The sequence below is a fragment of the Pristiophorus japonicus genome, chromosome 15, assembly GCF_044704955.1.
Source record: "Pristiophorus japonicus isolate sPriJap1 chromosome 15, sPriJap1.hap1, whole genome shotgun sequence".
NCBI classification, from domain to species: Eukaryota; Metazoa; Chordata; class Chondrichthyes; family Pristiophoridae; genus Pristiophorus; species Pristiophorus japonicus.
The window spans coordinates 36698023-36713105 of record NC_091991.1 but is presented as its reverse complement, the minus strand read 5'-3'; the positions used below and the strand labels follow the sequence as shown (position 1 = coordinate 36713105).

The following is a 15083-nucleotide window of genomic DNA, read 5'->3' as shown; positions in this document are numbered from 1 at the left end:
AGAGTTCGTGCAGCAAGGCGGCCAGAGTCCTGCTGTATTGGGGAGAGAGACATTGGAGACGCCATGTGGGGATCAACTGGAGAAGCTCGGGGTATGGAAGGCCTGGCTTCTGACTGGCGAGCCTCTTGCTTGGCATAGCCAGTCACAGGTGGTTTGGGTCTGGATATGACACTGGGGCCTCCAGTGTCACTAGTGGAGGCCATCAGTCATCATCATCATAGGCAGTTCCTCAGAGTCAAGGAAGACCTGCTTCCACTCCTGAAGTGAGTTCTTTGGTGGCAGAACAGTCCAATATGTGAGCTACAGACTCTGTCACGAATGGGACAGATAGTCGTTGAAGGAACGGGTGGGTGGAACTGGTTTGCCGCATGCTCTTTCCGCTGTCTACGCTTGATTTCTGCATGCTCTCGGCATTGAGACTCGATGTGCTCAGTACCCTCTCGGATGCACTTCCTCCACTTAGGGCGGTCTTGGGCCAGGGACTCCCAGGTGTCAGTGGGGATATTGCACTTTATCAGGGAGGCTTTGAGGGTGTCCTTGTAGCGTTTCCGCTGCCCACCTTTGGCTTGTTTGCTGTGAAGGAGCTCCGAGTAGAGCACTTGCTTTGGGAGTCTTGTGTCTGGCATGCGGACTATGTGGCCTGCCCAGCGAAGCTGATCGAGTGTGGTCAGTGCTTCAATGCTTGGGTCGTTAGCCTGGATGAGCACGCTGAGGTTGGTGCGCCTGTCCTCCCAGGGGCTTTGTAAGATCTTGCAGGAGACATCTTTGGTGATATTTCTCCAGCAACCTGAGGTGTCTGCTGTACATGGTCCATGTCTCTGAGCCATACAGGAGGACAGGTATTACTACAGCCCTGTAGACCATGAGCTTGGTGGCAGTTTTGAGCGCTTGGTCTTCTTTTCCTCAGGCGGCCGAAGGCTGCACTGGCGCACTGGAGGCGGTGTTGGATCTCGTCGTCGATGTCTGCTCTTGTTGATAGGAGGCTCCCAAGATATGGGAAGTGGTCCACGGTGTCCAGGGCCGCGCTGTGGATCTTGATGACTGGGGGGCAGTGCTTTGCGGTGAGGACAGGCTGGTGGAGGACCTTTGTCTTACTGATGTTTAGCGTGAGGCCCATGCTTTCCTACGCCTCAGTAAATACGTCGACTATTTCCTGGAGTTCAGCCTCCGTATGTGCGCAGACGCAGGTGTCGTCCGCGTACTGTAGCTCAACTACGGAGGTTGGGGTAGTCTTGGGCCTGGCCTGGAGATGGCGCAGGTTGAACAGGTTTCCACTGGTCCGGTAGTTTAGTTCCACTCCAGCGGGGAGCTTGTTGACTGTGAGGTGGAGCATGGTGGCGAGAAAGATTGAGAAGAGGGTTGGGGCGATGACGCAGCCCTGTTTGACCCCGGTCCGGATGTGGATTGGGTCTGTGATGGATCCATTGGTAAGGAGGCCATCAGTAACGCGTGAGCATGGACGGCCTCGCAGGTTTCGCGGCTCGCACCGATAATCTGCGACCTGACCTCAATGATGGTCGCAGTGAGTGTCTTGATGCTCGCGGGAATCCTACCCAGGACATCGAGGAGCTGTCGGGTGAGCTTGATGCTCTCTCTGGACAGTCTCACCATGTCTAGTTGTGTGTCTGCCCGTCTGTCAGCAGACCAACTTTGCTGAATCACCCCCTGGAGAGACGGCATACGGGATTTGACCCCAGAAGTGGGTTGCTGCACGCCACTAGTCCCAGGAACCTCAGAGGTCTCAAAGCCCGGGAATGTTTCATCCGCTGATGACGTGTTGATTGGTGGCAAAATAGGTGTCGAGTGCATTTGGCTCCCACCCCCCACCCCCCCCCCAGATTAGGCTGCTCCGTCAGCTCCTCTCCCTCAAATTCCTCATCCTCCTCCTCCTCCCTCACATGATGGCCTGAGGTGGAGTGACGGATTTGGCGCCTGCGACTCTTCATCTGGAAGTAGAAAACAACAGACAAGTGGTTAGCAGCAGGGCAGGGGGCAAGGTGACATGAGTAAGGTTCTATAGCACAGGCTCCTTTGAAGGACTGCCGCTATTCCATTATATGTAGTCCAGAGACACTACATGACATTGCCCCAACCCTAATCCACGGACACTGCACTTCACCTGAAACATCTCACCCAACCTCAACACACCAGCATTTCCACAATCCTTATCACCGCTGCCCATACTACCACCATCTGATTGCCTTCCTTCATTCCAACCTCGACATTGTCCCAACCCTAGTCCACTGACACTGCATCACATTACCCCAACCCAGCCCAGTGAGTGTGTAGGACTTACCGTCAGTATCCAACAGGGGGTCAACATCCCCAAGGGCAGTTGCCCTCCCTTAGGCACTGATCAGACTGGCCATTCGCTCCTCCAGGTCGGCTAATGGCAGGGTCTTCTTTGCCTGCGGACCGCCACCTGTCCGCTGCTGCTCCCTGCGGTTATGGGACTTCTTTGCCTGCAAAGATGAAAATGGGAATAGTTACCAGAGGGTCCATCTGCTCTTGTGGCACACAGAGATAGCCACCAAAGCACTTATACCATACTGTGTGAATATAATACAGTCCTCTGTTTAATGGCCCTGGAAGTTGCATGTGGTTCATTAGGAGGACATCGAAGTGCAGAAACATCTTTTGAGATCTCAGAAAGCAATCTTAATAATGTGTAAAGATCATTCATAGCAAATAGGCTGCCACACTATGCCAACAGCATGAGAACAAATAGTGTGTCAGATTTATAATTTAAGTAATGAAGGATTGCATCAATAAAAATTGTACTCACTCTATAACGACCCTTGAATGATCATTGAATCTCTTCTAGCACTGTGTCGAAGTCCTTTGCACAGTGTCAGAGGCAGAGACTTCCTCTGCTATTTGGCTCCAAAAAATCGCGCATGCGCAGAAGGTCCATATTGTTTTATGATGGTTGCAACTTTCGGCTCCGCCGCACAAATTCTGTTGTGCAACACCGGAATTAGCACTAATGCTAACGATCTTTACCTTTTGCCGAAAGTTGCGTGCTCTGGCACTAACGCTAACTCGGCGGTAAAAATAAAATTTCTCTGCGATTATCACCCGAGAACGAGCAAAATCGTTAAAACCCGAAAATCCAGCCCATGAAGTACAAAAGTGTGGAAATTATGATGAACATGTATAAAACACTGGTTCGGCCTCAACTGGAGGAGTATTTCCAATTCTGGGCACTATACTTTAGGTGCTGTTTCTCAAATTAATTCTTCAAATTTGTAGCCACCCCTAATTCCACAATTTCTCAATTGTTTTATTATTATTGTTTTCCATCCTTGTTTGTTATTTAAAAATGCTTAAGTATTCCATTTTTCTAATCATTTAGCTGCTGATTCCTATTTTCTGTATGATTTTGAATGCTCAATAGAATGTTTAATGAAATAAATTTATTCCAGTTTATATTCCCACATTACGTATTAGTAGATACATTGTATCGAGACTTATATTTTAATTGAATACATATATGTAATGTTCATTAGACTAACAAGAATCAAAATTTCCATCTAAATTTCAGATGGGTGTTTTTTTTTCTCTTTCAAATATAGACTATGCCAAAAGTAGTCATTTTTAATGATTAAAAACCCATCATGTTCGCATTTTAAGTAACATTTGATTTCGGCAATTGTTGGAAATGCAAGAGAGACAAGCTTGGAATCATTGTCCTTCAGTCAGGAATGAGGGTTCTAAATGCAAAGGGGCAGTTTTAGGAGTAAAGCAGGCACAAAGCATGCCAATTTATTAATGGGAAAGCCTGTGCCCAAACTGGTCCCGCTGCTAAATTTGTGGGGGCCTTTTTTAGATTTCCTGGAATGGATGTCATTATGCAACAACCATGTGATTTACACTGCATACCAATGTCTGCCATGACATTCATTAACAGCAAAAATAACCAAAATACTCAATTAAAATAAAACCATTTCATGAACCGCAGTATCATAAAAATGATGTACTTGGAAGTGATTTCAAATCTATAATCACATTTGTTTTTAATTTGAGTGTAACCTGCTCAAACTTATGCTATCCAAGGTCCTTCATTGCCTTGTAATCATTTTAGAGTTTCTATTATTCTCTTACCTTTTTCAAGTATATTGCTCAGCAAATAGCTGCTTTTCAGCCACGAGATTAGATGATCTTTGTGAAGGAGGTGGATCCCCAGTTCGAAGTGTGAAAGTAAGCTCCCAATTTACAAGAATGCAGTGCTTCCTGACAAGCCACTTTCAAGCCAATACTGCATGTTATTCCAGGTTTTTAGTTTCTCCTTCAAAAAGACTTTCCTATCAACCGTGGGTAAGATTTTCTTACTATGAGAATAAACACTACAACAAGTTTTATAACTCAGAATATAGGAGTTACATAGCAGTTAGTGGTTTAGACCGCAAACATTTCTCTTAGACTAGCCTTCCCCCTTCATTGTATGCCAATTTGATCAATTATTCTACATATGAGCACTTGCATTGTAAACAAGACAACACACACTTAAATGAATTTTGGATCGTCACCTGAACAATTGATACATATTTGTTGGCTGTTGAATGTAATATGAGTGAAATAAGATTCATTCAACATAATATTACTTTACTAGACATTTTATCTCTACTTCATCAAATGTAACATTTCATGTCAATTTAATAATATATTGAAATATTTTTTTAATCATTTGGTTAAAAAAAACATTCTAAAATATGCATTTCATATATGATTACACCTGTCTCTTGCATAATAGGGAGATCCAATGTACTTGACTCTGTTCTGCTTGTCAGAACTTTGAAGTGAACAATGTTTGCATACTAAGTAAAGTTAGAGTGAAATTTTCTATATGCTCGCCATCTGGACTAAACTAAACTGGTTTGACACATGAATGCAGAAGAAAAGACATAGCGATTGAACTATCGGGAAATTGACCAATGGAGCACATGGGCCAGGTGCCTGATCCTGGTCCATTTTAAGGGCTTGCACTCATTAGTATGCCATCAACAGGCTTCTGCTGCCAAATGGGTATCCACTGCAGCTGGCTAGTTCTGGGCCAGTGCAATATTGGGTGGCGCAGAGGCCGACCCAGCTGGTAGGAAAGATGTCAGCTTATTCCAAACTGCAAATGACCAGAATTCATTTCATGTTCCTATATGGAGAATCAAGCAAAAGTTAAATAATTTAAGCAGCACCATGTTTGTTCGCCCAATAAACTACAATATATTGTGTTGAAAAATCTATAATTGTTTTACTGACTTGAATTTAGTACAATAATCCTTTGAGAAAACTATTAAATAAAATTTATAATATATTGCAGTTGGAAGTGTTAAACTAAATTAAAAATCCTTCCAGCTTTCGTGCTGTAAATCACAATTCATTACACAAAATAAAATATCGCGTGCTACTTAGTTTCCCCAGAACATGGCACATATGTTCAACCAAGGAATTAATGAATTACAATTTGGATATAAATTTCTGCTCAGCAGATATTTCATTTCCAGTTCTAGAAAGCTTAAAAATGTTTGCTAAGTGATGATTGCTGGTGTGTTTTATACTATCAGGATATCAGATATTAAGCAAAATAGTACAGATGTTGGAAATCTGAAACAAAAACAGAAAATGTTTTTGTTTCAGGGTATATTAAGTTTATCTACCACAAAGTTGTGATAGTTCTCGTAAAACACTTTGACCAATGTGTTTACTGACAGCATTTATTATTAAATTTAATTTTTTTCCACCATTTTTCATTCCCTCCTCTTTTACTTTGCTGAAGATATTGATATTTTGCTGAGATTTGGTTCCACAGCCACCAGCTGCCTCCCCTCCCCGACCCTGTCCTCATTTGTCATTATTCACATGTCAGCCTTGATGGTGATTATCAATTGGCTATTCAATCTTGTGGTATCAGCTGAGTCTGAACCTGCCCTTAAAAGATGTCCACATGCACACACCCTTTCCAGCAGAGGTCACTGGATAGTCATCAGATGTGGAAACGCTGGCTAATCTTTTCTCTCTTACTCAGAGGCACCAAGACCATTATAGCATCTATTCCCCCACCACCCTGCACTGTGGCTGAGATCAGTTATCTTGGCACAGACAGGGATTGAAACTAGGACACACTAGACTTTATGGCTCAACTATTTGTTGTATTCATTTGGGTAACGTGCTGCCTTTGTGCATAAAGTGGGTGAAATTGATCAACGTCAGTGGCACAAAATGGGTGAATAACAAATCAGCAGCCCATTTAAACATCATGACTGATTTCCTTTTCCATTAACTTCAATTGAAAATAAAATTGTGCTCAGCGTAAAACGGATTGCCGATTCACTGTCAGCCTGTTTTGCTCTACTAGCATTGAGCAATTTAATTCCCAAAGTAGGTACCTATTTACAGAGAAGTCTGGTTTGTAAGACAGAAATATAGAAAGAAACATACAGCGCAGAAGGAGGCCATTTTGTCCCGTTGTGTCTGCGCCGACCGACAAAGAGCCACACGGCCCTCAGTCAGCAGCCCTGAAGGTTACATATAAACCTATGAACAATGGCAGAAAGGCAAAGAGCACCCGACCCAACCAGTCTGACCCACTCAACTGCGACACTCCATGCACCGAAACATTCTACACTCCAACCCAACCGGAGCTATGTGATCTCCTGGGAGAGACAAAAACCAGATTAAAAACCCAGGCCAATTGGGGGGAAAAAATCTGGGAAAATTCCTCTCTGACCCATCCAGGTGATCAAAACTAGCTTAGGAGATCAATTCCCTGCAGTACTTACCATTGCGCCAGCCAACAAGAGGTTATCCAGTCTAATCCCACTTACCAGCTCTAGGTCCGTAACCCTGCAGGTTATGGCACTTCAGATGCCCATCCAAGCACCTTTTAAATGTGGTGAGGGTTTCTGCATCCACCACCCTTCCAGGCAGTGAGTTCTAGACCCCCAGAACCCTCTGCGTGAAGAAACTTCCCCATAAATCTCCTCTGAACCTTCCACCAACCACCTTAAAATTATGCCCCCTTGTAATAGACCCCTTCACCAATGGAAATAGGCCCCTGCTGTTAATTCCTGGATTCTTTTACCTCAATCTGGTTCAGTAAAATTACTGAGTCGAATACCTCTTGTGCTTTGAACAAAGCAGTCTTTATTACCGGCCAGTAAGACCTATCAGACAGAAGATATACTCTCTGGATAGAGCGTACACACTCCCTACGGATAGGTGAAGTTACATCGTAAAGCGTTAACAGTTATACAGTTTTGAAATCAGATAACAAAATACAAATGGATTGACAGTCTAACTCAGCCACTCATTAGTCAATCTATATGAGATGTTCTTCTTGAAAGCTCAAGTATTGCCTCCAAATGTTTCAATCTAATGGTGTGACTATTTACTGAGACCTTGCAATTCTGCAGATGTATTTCATGTTACAATTATATATTATTGGCAGGATTAGTGACTTGAAACCTTGAGACAGACTGTTAGCTATGCTGATGTTGCACTATTTGCAATCTGACATTCTCCCAGCTATTCTTCCATGGCTTATACATTTTCATATATCCCGTTTACTTTACTGTCCTTAATTCCATATATTCTGTTCAGATATCCACATCCCCCCTTTTATCATTCTATGATAACATTTAGGATCATTCTATGAGTATTGCATTGTTGAGTAGTTCTCTAGTTTGTTGGATCATAACCCGGGAACCCTTGACCACAAGAGGGTCTGCTAACCTTGTCATTGCTTTACAGCAGAGGTTAAGGCAACCAACAATCAAACAGCAGGTAATTATTATGAGGAGAACAATTGCCCCATGTATTAGATAGGATCTCCAAGATCCACCCAGAAACCAATCAAACCTGCTAAGTTCTTTTGCTGGTGTGGATAACTTTTTCACCTCCCTCCTTATGTGATCGGCAAGGTGGGTTATGTTTTCTGAACTATCAGGAATGTAAGTGCAACATTCAGATCCTATCAGGGCACACGTTCCCCCTTTCTCAGCTAACAGGTAATCGAGGGCCATTCGGTTTTGTAATGCTACGGTCCTTATCGCTACCATTTCAGCTGTGATGCCCTCCAGAGCCTCAGCAGTGCGGTTAGCTACCTGTTCCAATATCGTTTCTTTGAATCCATCTAACAGTCTCAGTTAGGGTCAGGGGAACGGTGCGCAAAGGAATTCCCCCTTTGGAATGTATAGGGATATGTGAACACACCCAGCATCTAGTGAAGTGCCCTTTTTCCGCATAAACGTAAGACATATACAAAAAGGTGTTTACATGGAGCTCTCGCCTTTGTCTTCCTTCCCGTGCACTAAAACTGTCATATATCAACACTATTATGCAGACAGTAGCATACAGACACAGTCTCATCTTATAAATAGTCCAATTATTTAGCTGATAAAAAGAGTTCTGTTTTCACATTTCCCTTCAGGTCTCCGTCAGTGTATTTGGCTGTCTGACAGGTAAGAGTTCAAACTGATCCTCCTTCAACTGCCTTGTTCAGCTATAGGGAGGAGGAGATCTGGAACAGAAACAGGAATTAGACTAACCAGCAAAATTTGTTTAAATGGTGATGAGCTTGCAGTGGTGCAGGTGAACCCAGGCACTTTTCCCCTCAACCTTGGCTGCAGTGGGGGTAGTGAGTGACACCTAAAAAGGCCCCTCCTATTGTGGCTCTAATCCCTTCCGAATCCATACTTCCCTGGTGCCACGAGGGACAATTCGGGTAAAACTGGGAGGTCGAGGTGAGCATCTTGAACCTGGTTGTGAACTAGTCGCAGAGCCTGAGTCAGAGAAAGAACATAGGTGGTCATCAGTCTAGCTGAGATCTCATATCTAGGAACAATTTCCCTCATTAACACCTTAACAACAGTCTGAGTCTTATTGTCCAGGTTAGGGTAGGCTTCAATCCATCTGCTAAACACATCTATTATTACTAACACATATCTGTAACACTGAACTTTTTGCAACTCAATGTAGTCCAACTGAAATGTCTCAAAGGGACCTTCGGGTAGGGGCGTTTTACCCCAATCACAGGGGACTCCCTTCCCTGGATTATGTTGCTGGCCAACCAGGCAACGACTACTGATGTTCTGGGTGAGCGCCTGGAGTCTAGGGTGCCACCAAGTAGCCAAAAGCGTATCACTTGTTGCCCTTGCTCCACAATGAGTAGCAAAATGCAGACATTCTATAACCCATGAAGCCAACTCGTCAGACATGCAAGTCTGTTCCGCGGGAGTGGTCCAGAGTTTAGAAACATTGTCATAAGTACATGCATAATATTTCCACAACAGTTTATCTTTTTCAGGAGCGTCCCCCTGTGCTTTTATAACATCTTGGATGGTTGGCATTGGTTTTTCCGAGGCTAACTTATCCTTTGCAGGATTTTTAGTCTGACTCATAATTTTGGGCACTACCATCTGTTGGTCACGAGAGGCCTGTTTGGCCTCTTGGTCAGGACAACGATTCCCTATATCAACCAGAGAATTTCCGGTAGTATGGGCGGTACATTTGACAATGGCAATGCGTTTGGGGAACATGAGGGCTTGCAACAAATCAGATACTAACTGTTTATGAGATATCTCAACCTGTGAGGTTAGAAATCCCCTATTTTTCCATAATTGTCCGAAATCATGGGCCACCCCAAAGGCATACCTAGAGTCGGTATAGATATCGACTTTGAGATCTTTAGCCAGGATACAGGCTCGGGTGAAGGCGAATAGTTCAGCTTGTTGAGCAGATTAGGCGGTTTCAAAGCAGCAGATTCCAAGACCTGATTCTCCTGGTTTACTATGGCGTATCCTGAGATTCGTGTATCTTCTGGATTAATAGAAGTACTTCCGTCAACATACATAAACAATCATGACTGGGTTCTTCCTCATCTTGGGGTGGCTCAGTAAGAATACAGTCTGGATCTTCCATCAACTAAATCTTCCCTGACTGATGTGGCCTCTTAAATTAAAGATAAGCAATCATGACTGGGTTCTGTCGGATAGAGGGCCAGTCCACATTGCCCTGCACTGGGATCTCAATTAATGGGAGTATAACCCACTTGGAAGGGGTCCTCTGCCCACACATGAGGATCCACATAGTCAGGTATGTCCGAGCCAGTATGATGCTGTAGAGTCGTTAAGACCTTCTCGGGGTCCCCATGAAATTGGACTGTTCGGCCATGTTTTACGATTTGCACATCCCGGCTGGTAGGGTCAGCCTCATCTATGGCCTTGCGTACCATAACTCCCAAATCTTTAGCATGGTGAGGGGCTAATACTTCACGAGCAATATACAGTGCCATTGTTAGGGGCTGTTTCCACAGATTCTTATCCACTTCCACAAAATCTGCCTCTCTTTCCAGTCCAGTCACTCTAGCCCTTAATAGAATTCCCTTCACTTCCCCTTCGTGATCCTGATAAAAGTTCTGCAGGTCCTGATTCTTTCCACTGGGATCGTATGCTAGGGTCACGTGATAGGGTGCCTGCGGCAGGTCCAGAGACCATCACTGAGGGGTTCTAGTGGTATAATACTGCCGCTTAAGGGTTTCCTGTTTTACAATAATCCCATCATCTCCACACTCCAAATGCAACTGGAATTTGCAAAGGAGGTCTCTAGCCATCAAGTTACAGTCCAGATTGGTTGTGATAACAACTCGACTTTCCACCGATTCTTCCTGGTAACCCATTTTAACCGGTTCTGACACTGGGAATGTCGAGATTTGTCCCAGGAATCCTGAAAGTTCCTGTGTTTCAGTAGAAGCAGGGAGTTTAAGCTTTGATTGTACAGAAGACATGAAGGCTCCCGTATCTATCAAAAACGGTTGCCACTCATTCAGAATGGGTTCGTCGTCCGGGGAGGATCCCTGTACAATCAAGCTGCGTAGTCAATCGGGGGACAATTGACCAAAGGGGTTGTTCTGGGAGAAGTTAGTGTAAGATCCTCCTCTCCCCCCTTGCCCCCCTCCTCTTCCTCCTCTTCCTTTTCCATGCTGACGGTAGGGGCAATTTTTATTCCAATGTCCTTCCTGCCCACAATTAAAACAGTCAATTCCTCTTACCCAGTCCCGGCCTCTTCCCATACCATGCCGGGGACAATAGGGAGGTTTATTAGCAGGGCTCGGGCCGTTTGGTTGTTTAGTATAACCGTATCCTTGCTTATCCATCCAATCCTGTATGCCACACTACGGTTCTATTGATCCTTCCTCCCGAGATGGCTCTTCCTTTCTAGTCACGTATTCAGTCTTGACCTGGGTTGAGGGTGCACCTCCCCCCTCCCCTTTCTTTTTCTGCCAATAATATCTAACTGCCCTTTCCATCTGTCCGGATAGCGTGAGCAATCAAATAGTTGTTTGAAGATCACAGACATCTATAGAGAGGTGGTCTGCAGCTTGTTGTGCATCAGGGTTTGGCATTGGTCTGACAGGGAATTGGTGTCGGGACTTTGGGATCTTGGAAATCATTTCTAGGCCGGAGGATGTTTCAGAGCTGTCTGACTGCTTGACAGTTCTGCGTCTCGATCGGCGGGGGTGTTTGCTATGTCTTTCACAACTTGGACTGGTAGGTTGACTAGAAGATTTATGGGACTGTTTGTGATGTTGAGATATAGTTCTGCCCTTTCGAGTGTGAGATCTGGTCCTTTCGGCTATATTGCCTGTGAACTGGGGATCCGAATCGCTATCAGAGGATGAGGAGTCAGTTTGGGTTTGTTGCTTTGGTGATACGTGGTTGTTCCTAACTCTTTTTACCGGAGTGTTAGGTGGAGGGTGTTGGGAAGAGGACTGGAGCAAGAGGCCAGGGGGTGCGGGAGGCGCCGTTGGGCGCTGAGTCAGTGGCCACTCATCAATTTCATCATCAGCCTCGGTTAACACAAAGCCAGCCATTTTAACTTGTAGTTGATCAATACCTTTCTCAGAGGTCCCAGAGGATCTCTTAGCAAGTTTCTCGTGCGCACATTCATTCTTTTTTTTTAAAGACGTCTACAGTTTTAACATGTGTTCCCTCTGTCAATGCAAGTCCTAATTTAATAGCATTTGTTTGCCAACTCGATAGAAGTAATGCATCTTTTAATTTCTGACAATAATGTCGCCAGGTTGCAATTAAATTTTTTTATCCCCTTTTCCTCGTCCCCTTCTCCAAATTAATCCCTGTGCTTTTTTTTTACCTCTACGCTTCTAGTGTCACTTAGAGGCCACTGGTCATCCCCTAATAATTTGTTCAGGGCTCCTGATAATTTTCTAAAGTCTTCAGCTCTTTCAGGGAATTCCTCACATAGCTTTTGTAGCGGACTATCCGCATCCGTGGTTTTATCTAACTGATTACCCATTTTCACACTGCCCCTCGTATTACTGTGTCGCTACGCGTTCGTGTCGTCATGCAATTTAAACAAACTTAAAAAATAGACACAGACTTTACAGAACTAACACTGACTTTAACTAACTCCAAATAACCAAACTTTACTAATGCTAACACTTACCCGCGTCGCCGCGCGATTTCAATACTAAACTACCACGTCGCCTCGCAGTTCACGTCGCCGCGCAATCCGCGTTGCCTCGCAGTTCACGTCGCCGCGCAATCCGCGTCGACCCGTGGCTCGCGTCGCCGCGCGAGTTAAGATACTTTAAACTTTAAAAGATAAACAAGGACTTCTAACACTTACCCGCGTCGCCGCGCGGTTCGCGTCGCCGCGCGATTTACAAAATAGACAAAGACTTCTAACACTTACCCGCGTCGCCGCGCGGTTTGCGTCGCCGCGCGATTTCAATACTTAAAACTTTACTTAAAACTCTACACACTTTAAGACTTACAGACTTACTGCCATTAGCACTGACTTTCGCGATTCGCGTTGCTGCGCCTCTGCGTCACTACGCGTCGGCGTCACTGCGCGTTTACGTCACTGCGCGTCTACGTCACTGCGCGTTGACTTCACTGCGCGTTTACGTCACTGCGCGTTCGCTTCGGCCCTTCTCCTCTCGGCCGCGCGTTCGCGTCGGCCCTACCTTCCGAGTTGCTGCGGGGTTTTTTTTTTAATTCAATCAGAGCCTAGACGGGCCAAGTGATATACAAGGTCGACGTCGTACCTGAGTTGAACACCTATCCTCTATTTAAATCCCCATTTTATTCCCTGTGAGCCTAATTTTCTAATTTTGATTTCTTATGAGCCTCAATTAATTTCTTTCAGTCTCCAAATTTCCCTATCCTTTCGCGTTACTGCGCAGTTTAAATCCAATCAGTCAATGAAAGCCCTAATTTAATGGAGTTTTTCTGCCAATTGGACAGGAGTGATTTTATATTTTTCATAATTTAAAATCTCAGAACATTTTTTTTTCTTTCGGCACCTATTTAGTATGTTACTTTTTTTTATAACTAGAGAGAAGTCTGGCACGTAGGCTGTGGACTGCTTTTCGTTATCTCAATTGTTCCAGCCTCAAGGTCGTGTTATTTAATATAATTTTTTTTTTTTTTAAATCCTTTTGAATCCATCTCAGTTGTTTTGCTGTGCCTTCTCTGAATGTTTGCTTTCAACAAGTTTTTCTTTTTTTTTTAACCACCGGGACCATGTAATTTTTTCTTTTTTAACAAATCTATCCTTTGGGCATTTCCTGGCTCCGCAACTTATCATCCGAATATACGTAATTCAATAAGGTTCACACTCTTAAACTTCCCACATACAGGACAACACTACGAAGGGTTAAAACAAACTTTCATTCTGTTTGAGATAAAACAAACCACAACTCCCCGGCTTTTTTTTTTACAGTAAAAGTCACAGAAGCATTTCTCATTTAAACAGACATTCACAAGAGTCTCTTTTCTTTCCTATTAATTTTTTTTGGATCCATGATTGATCATCTATCCCTATCTAGCTCTAACTATCTTTCCAAGTCGCCGCTTGGTTTGCATCATCGCGCAATTTCCCTATCTCTATCCCTATTCTAAGTTTGAAAGGTATTCACCAGATTGTCCTGGATCTCGTTCAGACACTACCTGAGAACCAGTGAGTGGCTAAACTTTCCTCAGACTTTTGAAACCGGGGGAAACTGGAGCAGTATTGAAATCATACTCACTCCAGTGGCCATTTTCCCCTCGTCTCGTCCAAGGCTAGTCTGGCTCTTAATTCGCAAGTTTTCGGCAGTCGTCCGTTGAGATCCCACTTCTGACACCAAATGTTAATTCCTGGATTCTTTTACCTCAATCTGGTTCAGTAAAATTACTGAGTCGAATACCTCTTGTGCTTTGAACAAAGCAGTCTTTATTACCGGCCAGTAAGACCTATCAGACAGAAGATATACTCTCTGGATAGAGCGTACACACTCCCTACGGATAGGTGAAGTTACATCGTAAAGCGTTAACAGTTATACAGTTTTGAAATCAGATAACAAAATACAAATGGATTGACAGTCTAACTCAGCCACTCATTAGTCAATCTATATGAGATGTTCTTCTTGAAAGCTCAAGTATTGCCTCCAAATGTTTCAATCTAATGGTGTGACTATTTACTGAGACCTTGCAATTCTGCAGATGTATTTCATGTTACAATTATATATTATTGGCAGGATTAGTGACTTGAAACCTTGAGACAGACTGTTAGCTATGCTGATGTTGCACTATTTGCAATCTGACATTCTCCCAGCTATTCTTCCATGGCTTATACATTTTCATATATCCCGTTTACTTTACTGTCCTTAATTCCATAAATTCCGTTCAGATATCCACACTGCTATCCAGTATATCCAGGCCCCTCAAAATGTTGTACACCTCAATGAGGTCTCCTCTCAGCCTCCTCTGTTCCAATGAGAACAAACCCAGCCTATCCAATCTGTCCTCATAGCTAAGATTCTCCATTCCAGCAGTATCCTAGTAAATCTCCTCTGCACTCTCTCTAGTGCAAATACGATCTTCCTATAATACGGCGACCAGAACTGCACGTAGTACTCCAGTTGTGGCCTAACCAGAGTATTATACAATTTAAGCACAACCTCCCTGCTCTTGTATTCTATGCCTCTGCCAATAAAGGCAAGCATTCCGTATGCCTTCTTAACCACCTTATCCACCTGGCCTGCTACTTTCAGGGATCTGTGGACAAGCACTCCAAGGTCCCTT

The 15083-nt window shown here is 44.0% G+C and overlaps 1 protein-coding gene and 1 long non-coding RNA gene across 2 annotated transcripts in view; one reads left to right on the top strand and one right to left on the bottom strand.

The window, feature by feature from the left end:
* Positions 1–15083, top strand: part of kcnd2 (potassium voltage-gated channel, Shal-related subfamily, member 2) — a 648438-nt gene that overhangs the window by 155232 nt on the left and 478123 nt on the right. The gene's annotated exons all lie outside the window — the stretch shown is intronic.
* LOC139280699 (uncharacterized) lies at positions 7118–14038 on the bottom strand. The gene is made up of 2 exons (XR_011596746.1): positions 12799–14038; positions 7118–8515 (listed from the first exon to the last, which is right to left on the bottom strand). It is a non-coding gene; the product is annotated as an uncharacterized lncRNA (long non-coding RNA).